Here is an 8,373-nt window from a genome sequence, read left to right on the forward strand (position 1 = left end):
CTCTGTACATGTAGAGAACACTGGGATGGAAGGTGCTGCTTGATCTGGGCGCTCCCCGCCTTGCCTTGCCTCAGGAAGATTGTTTGTGAGCGTAGTAGAGTTGTGCGAATATTGATGAAGATCTTGCACATGGTCATCACTGTCATACACACTCTATACATTTGATGATCGCTTTACAGTCCTTTGCAAAGTGTTCTGTGAAGGCACAGCATCTGTAGAAAAACCCAAATTTCCTCAAAAGTTCCTTACATTCTTGGAGGGTTTTCTTTCTGAAGCCGATACATTTCTGAAGTGGATGTGGTTTGTTATGTATTGGACATTGGCGATTTGGGTCCTCAATTCTCTTGTTTTGATCAGTCTTTTCAAGAACTGTAGCAGGTGCAGGTAGAACATTAGTCCATATGGTAGCTTTAGAACAATAGATTTGATGCCATGAGAGGTGTCAAGGTAACTGAGACCAGGTAAGTTGATGTCAAGGTAACTGAGACCAGGTAAGTTGATGTCAAGGTAACTGAGACCAGGTAAGTTGGTGTCAAGGTAACTGAGACCAGGTAAGTTGGTGTCAAGGTAACTGAGACCAGGTAAGTTGATGTCAGCCTTAACAAGTTGAAGCTCTAATAGAACATCGCTGATTTCTTGAAACTTTAGATTGTCGTTAGCAGAAATCCTTGGGAAGCTTTGCAACCTTTTGAATAAAGCATCTTCAATGGCCTCTGGGCTGCCAAAGGTATGTTCAAGTCTGCCCCAAGCAGCATTAAGGCCTGCAGCAGGGTTGTCAGTATGAACTGCTTTGAGTCTCTTGATGCGTTCAGTGGACTGGGGACCTAGCCATCTGATGAGTAGATCTAATTCCTCTGTGGCATTGATGTCTAGGTCACTCATTGTGGCCTTAAAAGTGGATTTCCAGCCTCTGTAATTCTCAGGCTTGTCATTAAACTTGGTGAGGCCTGTCTTAACAAGCCCTCTGCGGAGCATGTATTTAGCAAGCTGTGACATGTCCGTGTTTTCAGATTTTGGGTGCATGACTGCAGGTGGAACAGAGTTGGTTGTGACGGTTGGTGGACTTACATGAAGTGACTTGGGAACATATGTTGCTGCGAAGGCATTCAATGCCAGAGCTGGCTTAGAGTCCATTGGCATGTTAGTTTGTAGAGTGGTGCGTTTGCTGGGAGGTCAAAGTATGATGGACGGTCTGTTAAATACACACCAGTGTCTGCGGCTGGCTGAGATGCTGCAGTCTGATGTATTGGAGGATACTGTATAAGGGCAAATCATCCTGAGGTACAGGAGGTGCAGAGAAGACACTTTGATGGAGTACTTTGGCTGCTGTGACAGGAAGTTGACGTTCTGGAGAGATGTGTGAAGAATCTGAGACATAAGATACAACTGAGTGTCTGGAACTGTTGTCTCTTGTTTTTACTAGCGGCTTGTTCTAAGACCCAGAACCTTGCCATGGCTGTGGCTGCTCACATTGTTTTTCTAAAACTTCAATTTCTGCCTTTTGGTGGGTGGCTTTAGCGTCTCTCTCTGCGGCCTGAGCCTCCATTCCTGCTTTCGTATGTGCGGCCTGAGCCTCCATTTCTGCGGCCTGAGCCTCCATTCCTGCTTTCTTATGTGCAGCCTGAGCCTCCATTTCTGCGGCCTGAGCCTCCATTTCTGTGGCCTGAGCCTCCATTTCTGCTTTCTTTTGTGCGGCCTGAGCCTCCATTTCTGCTTTCTTTTGTGCGGCCTGAGCCTCCATTTCTGCTTTCTTTTGTGCGGCCTAAGCCTCCATTTCTGTGGCCTGAGCCTCCATTTCTGCTTTCTTTTGTGCGGCCTGAGCCCCCTTTTCTGCGGCCTGAGCCTCCATTTCTGTGGCCTGAGCCTCCATTTCTGCAGCATGAGCCTCCATTTCTGCGGCCTGAGCCTCCATTTCTGTGGCCTGAGCCTCCATTTCTGCTTTCTTCTGGGTGAAAGCTGCCTGAATTTTAGAATCTTCAGCATCAGCACGGCTTTTTTTAGTTGCTGACTGAGTGCAGAGAACCTTGATTGTATGGATTGGGAAGATCTTGAGGAGTCTCTAGTAGACGCAGAGCGATCAGATCTGGATTCATGGAGATGTTATTCTCACTTCTGCCTCTGTCTTTGTTCGCACCACTAAATTGTCTCTACAAGATTGATCTCCTGAACCCCTCAATCCTCCAATGACTCCTGAGTGTTGTACGGCTGTAACAGACCAATATATGTAACACAGTCTTTTATAATTCTCAGAGGCAACATTCAATTGCTGGATAGCGCCCTCTAGTTGTAATGACTCATGAGATTGTTGGGGGAGGGGCAGACATGCGTTTACCAGTATTACACCACAAGTCATTAATATTAGACAGCAATTCTGACTTGTCAGCATTAAGATTTTCTTGCACTTTAACTGACAATTGCGCGGTCATGCAACGCTGCACCCTAATGAAATTTACCTCCCTAAAAAAAAAATAATTTCATCATAAATTTCAACCAATATGTATTCTGCTCCATGTCTTTGGTAAAAATAATCCCAATACGTGTAAATTAATTGGTTTATGTGAAAGTTATAGCGTCTACAAATGGCGGTGTAGATACTGGGATTTGTTTTATACTAGTAATGGTCAGTGACTTATAGCGGGACTGCAGCGGGCATTCTGACACTGGAGGGAACTGACTTGGTGTCACTGACATCTCCAGTGACACCAATACAGTGATCAGTGCTAATAAAAAGCACTGACACTGTACTAATGGCACTGGGCAGGAAGGGGTTAACATCTGAGGCAATCAAAGGGTTAACTGTGTGCTGTTTCACTATGGGGGCTGTGTGTGTGCTTCACTGTGCGCACACTGCTATGCAGAGCCATACAAAGCAGTGCGCAGGAGCTGACAGGGGAGAGATCTGTATTGTTTATACAAAGATCTCTCCCCCATCAGTGATCACCAATGTAAGGGACCATTACACTGACCACTGATATAAGGGGGTCCTTCTCCCATTGGTCACCAATGTAAGGGACCATTACACTGACCACTGATATAAGGGGGTCCTTCTCCCATTGGTCACCAATGTAAGGGACCACTACACTGACCACTGATATAAGGGGGTCCTTCTCCCATTGGTCACCAATGTAAGGGACCATTACACTGACCACTGATATAAGGGGGTCCTTCTCCCATTGGTCACCAATGTAAGGGACCACTACACTGACCTCTGATATAAGGGGGCCCTTATCCCATTGGTCACCAATGTAAGGGACCACTACACTGACCTCTGATATAAGGGGTTCCTTCTCCCATTGTTCACCAATGTAAGGGACCCCTACACTGACCACTGATATAAGGGGGTCCTTCTCCCATTGGTCACCAATGTAAGGGACCACTACACTGACCACTGATATAAGGGGGTCCTTCTCCCATTGGTCACCAATATACGGGACCACTACACTGACCACTGATATAAGGGGGTCCTTCTCCCATTGGTCACCAATGTAAGGGACCACTACACTGACCACTGATATAAGAGGGTCCTTTTCCCATTGGTCACCAATGTAAGGGACCACTACACTGACCACTGATATAAGGGGGTCCTTCTCCCATTGGTCACCAATGTAAGGGACAAATACAATGACCACTTGGGATGATCTCTGGGTTTAGTTGTCGGAGAGTAGGGATGAGACGACAGTACAAACCAAACTTTGCCTGTTCCGGTCCCGTGTTTTGCAGGAGCCGATCATCACATATAGAAGAGACATTTCTACCACTTCTATATATAACAGCTTCCCGCTGTCACTGGTGCCTGAGGAAGACATGGATGGGTACAGCGGCCACACCCCCCAGGAATCAGTGATGTCATTGGGAATCCCTGCCATGTAAGGAAGGGGGCGGGGATAGCAGTGACATCACTGACCAAATATGGTCACTGGTCACATTTGGGTAATAAGGTCCCACAATCCGTCCCTTCACTTATGTAGATGATGACAGTTCAGGGAGCTGTCATTGGGCTGGTGCTATTGTCGGGTACTATATACTCCATACTCATTCACATGGGGGAACGGTATATGGGGGCCCCTTGTTATTAAAGGGGGTTTCCAGAATCCAATATGACCCCCACCCACAGATCCCCACACCCACCAGCCAAGGTGACAAGGTGCTATGCCTGGGGGAATCCCCCCTGGTAAGGTGACCCCCATGTTGTGGACATGTGGCCTGGTATGGATCAGGAGGGGGGGCACACTACAGCCCCCCTCTGCACTCTGTATGGTGGGCTGTATATAATATACTGCTGACCCCCGCACTCTGTGCCGTTATTGAAGGGTGTGAGGTGTCACTGAGGAGCAATGTTCTATATTGAAGTTTGCCGTCATTGCACCGACACACACAATAGTTTTTCTTCAATAAATGTTTTATTATAATTTTACATTTAACAAGATTGAAGCATAAAAATCAGGAAATAGTAAAGGAAGAAATCCGATTGGTCAGGAAGATCCCTTGTCTGGAATGTGGGGGCGGAGTCATTATTATTGGTGTACAATACAATACACAACGTGTTCCATTATTATAACAAAGTATTGTAGAAAAGATCCCAACATAGAAAATGGGGGAAAGGAGGAAATAAAGGCGGATATGAAGGGGAATCTGTGTACGGGGAACACCTTAACAATCACCACCATTTTATTCTCCAGGGCCTCTGATGTCACAGAATAGATGTTTGGGGGTTTATCTCATCTTCAGGACCAAAATCTGCATTTTCCCATGTGTGCAAAATCATGCAGAAACAGCTCTGGCAGTGAAAGGGTTAATGTGGGCTAGATGGGATCCCTCTGCTGGGGTGACATTAGAGCTCCCCCTAGCTGCAGCCTGGTAATAACATTGCTGGGAGGTCTCTTCATTTCTCTGCTCCATACTTCCCGTCTTTATAGAAACGTCTCCTGACATTTGGGGGTCTATTCATAGAATGTTTGTATAGCAATTCCCTCAGTGAGAGTTCATGTCCATTCCTCCTGTGTGAATGGGGGAACCAATGTTATTGGGATCACATCTGAGCTCCTGGAATGTCTTCCATTGATGGAAAATACATTGAAAACTTCTTCTCCTGCCATCAATGGCCGACCCGGTCCCACACTTCATCCATGTCTTTGGGGACCTCTGATCTCCTTATGAACTGTTTCTTCCATGATGAAGATCAGCCATGGAGTATATCTGAGGTGTATATCAGGGTGTGCTTCTTCCCCACATGAGAGCTGGGATGTCCAGCAACATTCATCTAGAAGACATTTCCCGCACTCAAGGCACTAATACACCTCCAGGGTTGTGTGGGACCCCTGATGTACAGGAAGACAGGACTTCAGAGAGGAACATTTCCCTCACTCAGGACAGGAAAGTGGCTTCTCCCCCATGTGAGATCTCTGATGTCTGTAAAGATGGGATTTATCTAAAAAAAATTTCCTACACTCAGGACAGGAATATGGCTTTTCACCCATGTGAGATCTCTGATGTCTGAAAAGAACACACTTGCTTGAAAAACATTTCCCGCACTCAAGACAGGAATATGGCTTTTCACCTGTGTGAGATCTCTGATGTGTGTAAAGATTAGACTTCCTTGAAAAACTTTTCCCGCACTCAGGACAGGAATATGGCTTTTCACCTGTGTGAGTTCTCTGATGTGTGTAAAGATTAGACTTCCTTGAAAAAAATTTCCCACACTCAGGACAGGAATATGGCTTTTCCATCTCATGAGACTTCTGATGTCTGACAAGTTTTGATTTTTCTACAAAACATTTCCCACACTCTGAACAGGAATACGGCTTCTCCTCTGTGTGAGATCTCTGATGATGATAAAACTAGGAAATGGCTCCTCTGATCTCCTACCAGGTCATTTCTTTATTCATGGACCTTAGTCAGAGAGTGAGGAAACAACCAGAACTGTCTTTTATAGGAGGGACAGTGATGAGGGGATTATAGGACGAGGGTCCCCACCCCCACTTTCAGTCTAAGGAGGATGTTATCACATTATTATCACCATGTAAAAGTCTGTGCTCCAATCACATCACCCGATATAAAATGTCCAGCTGGGAGGAAATGGGTGTAACAAACGAGAATCCATATTATGTGTATATATAGCAGTGGGGGGGAGGGGGAGAGCAGAAGTCAGGACTATGTAATGTACAACATAGAGTATATAGTGCAGGGGTCAGGAGTATGTAATGTACAACATAGAGTATATAGTGCAGGGGTCAGGAGTATGTAATGTACAACATACAGTATAAGGGTCAGGACTCATAATATTGGTATTCAGTAATCAGTGGAATATTAAATGTTTACTGTAGACAAGTTGCAGAGATCCCACACCGCTGCCTCCCATCTCCTGAGACTGCACTCAGTGACTTGGGTCTGAGACACTACAGACATATCCCTCCACCCGGCACAGCCAGCAGACCACAGAGCAAGGAACCCTGGGAGAAATGTTCTGTCAGAGATCTTGCTGGACCCGGGCATGGGAAAAAATGTCCAAGTCTCATACGCCAAATGCCAAGTTGAGCAACATCTATAGTGAACACCAACATTTTTCTGCCAGCTGAACCCCAGAACCTCCATAAATCCAGTCTAGATACATAAATTGTGTCTGCAGCACAGAGAAGGAAGATTATCCGAGAGAAATCCAGGAATACAGGACGGGGAACACAGCTCAGGAAAGTGACCAGGGGATTACAGGCTGATATCACCCAGTCCCCGCCCTACTCTGGACCAATCAGTGAGCAGTATGGGTGGAGGAATGGATTTAGTGTTCATGACCCACCTGTGCTGATCTCTGTAGGAGTGTCCTCCTCTATAAATGTCCCCGTTATTCCATCCTCCTCCATAGACTGCTGATCATCCCTCACATACGCCTCTTCTTCTTCTGCTTTCACCTCAACTTTTATATCGAGCAGATCTTCACTCTAAACCAGTGGTTCTCAACCTTTCTAATGCCGCGACCCCTTAATACAGTTCCTCATGTTGTGGTGACCCCCAACCATAAAATTATTTTCATTGCTACTTCATAACTGTAATTTTGCAGTGGGAGGAGTAGTGCCATGTCATTGGTGTCAGTGGAAGGAGTAGTGCCCCATCACTGATGTCAGTGGGATGAATAGTGCCCCATCACTGGTGTCAGTGGGGGGAGTAGTGCCCCATCACTGGTGTCAGTGGGAGGAGTAGTGCCCCATCGTTGGTGTCAGTGGGGGGAGTAGTGCCCCATCATTGGTGTCAGTGGGGGGAGTAGTGCCCCATCATTGGTGTCAGTGGGGGGAGTAGTGCCCCATCATTGGTGTCAGTGGGGGGAGTAGTGCCCCATCATTGGTGTCAGTGGGGGGAGTAGTGCCCCATCATTGGTGTCAGTGGGGGGAGTAGTGCCCCATCATTGGTGTCAGTGGGAGGAATAGTGCCCCATCACTGGTGTCAGTGGGGGGAGTAGTGCCCCATCACTGGTGTCAGTGGGGGGGAGTAGTGCCCCATCACTGGTGTCAGTGGGAGGAATAGTGCCCCATCATTGGTGTCAGTGGGAGGAATAGTGCCCCATCATTGGTGTCAGTGTGGTGGAGGGGAGAATAGTGCCCCATCATTGGGGTCGGGGGGGGGGAAATAGTGTCCCATCGTTGGTGTCAGTGGGGGGAGGAATAGTGCCCCATCATTGGTGTCAGTGGGAGGAATAGTGCCCCATCATTGATGTCAGTGTGGTGGAGGGGAGAATAGTGCCCCATCGTTGGGGTCGGGGGGGGGGGGGGGGAATAGTGCCCCATCGTTGGTGTCAGTGGGGGGAGGAATACTACTGCCCCATCGTTGGTGTCAGTGGGGGGAGGAATACTACTGCCCCATCGTTGGTGTCAGTGGGGGGAGGAATACTACTGCCCCATCGTTGGTGTCAGTGGGGGGAGGAATACTACTGCCCCATCGTTGGTGTCAGTGGGGGGAGGAATACTACTGCCCCATCGTTGGTGTCAGTGGGGGGAGGAATACTACTGCCCCATCGTTGGTGTCAGTGGGGGGAGGAATACTACTGCCCCATCGTTGGTGTCAGTGGGGGGAGGAATACTACTGCCCCATCGTTGGTGTCAGTGGGGGGAGGAATACTACTGCCCCATCGTTGGTGTCAGTGGGGGGAGGAATACTACTGCCCCATCGTTGGTGTCAGTGGGGGGAGGAATACTACTGCCCCATCGTTGGTGTCAGTGGGGGGAGGAATACTACTGCCCCATCGTTGGTGTCAGTGGGGGGAGGAATACTACTGCCCCATCGTTGGTGTCAGTGGGGGGAGGAATACTACTGCCCCATCGTTGGTGTCAGTGGGGGGAGGAATACTACTGCCCCATCGTTGGTGTCAGTGGGGGGAGGAATACT

This window comes from Staurois parvus, unplaced genomic scaffold (assembly GCF_062004578.1).
Source record: "Staurois parvus isolate SC_StPar_1 unplaced genomic scaffold, SC_StPar_1.0 ptg000720l, whole genome shotgun sequence".
Classification (NCBI taxonomy): domain Eukaryota; kingdom Metazoa; phylum Chordata; class Amphibia; order Anura; family Ranidae; genus Staurois; species Staurois parvus.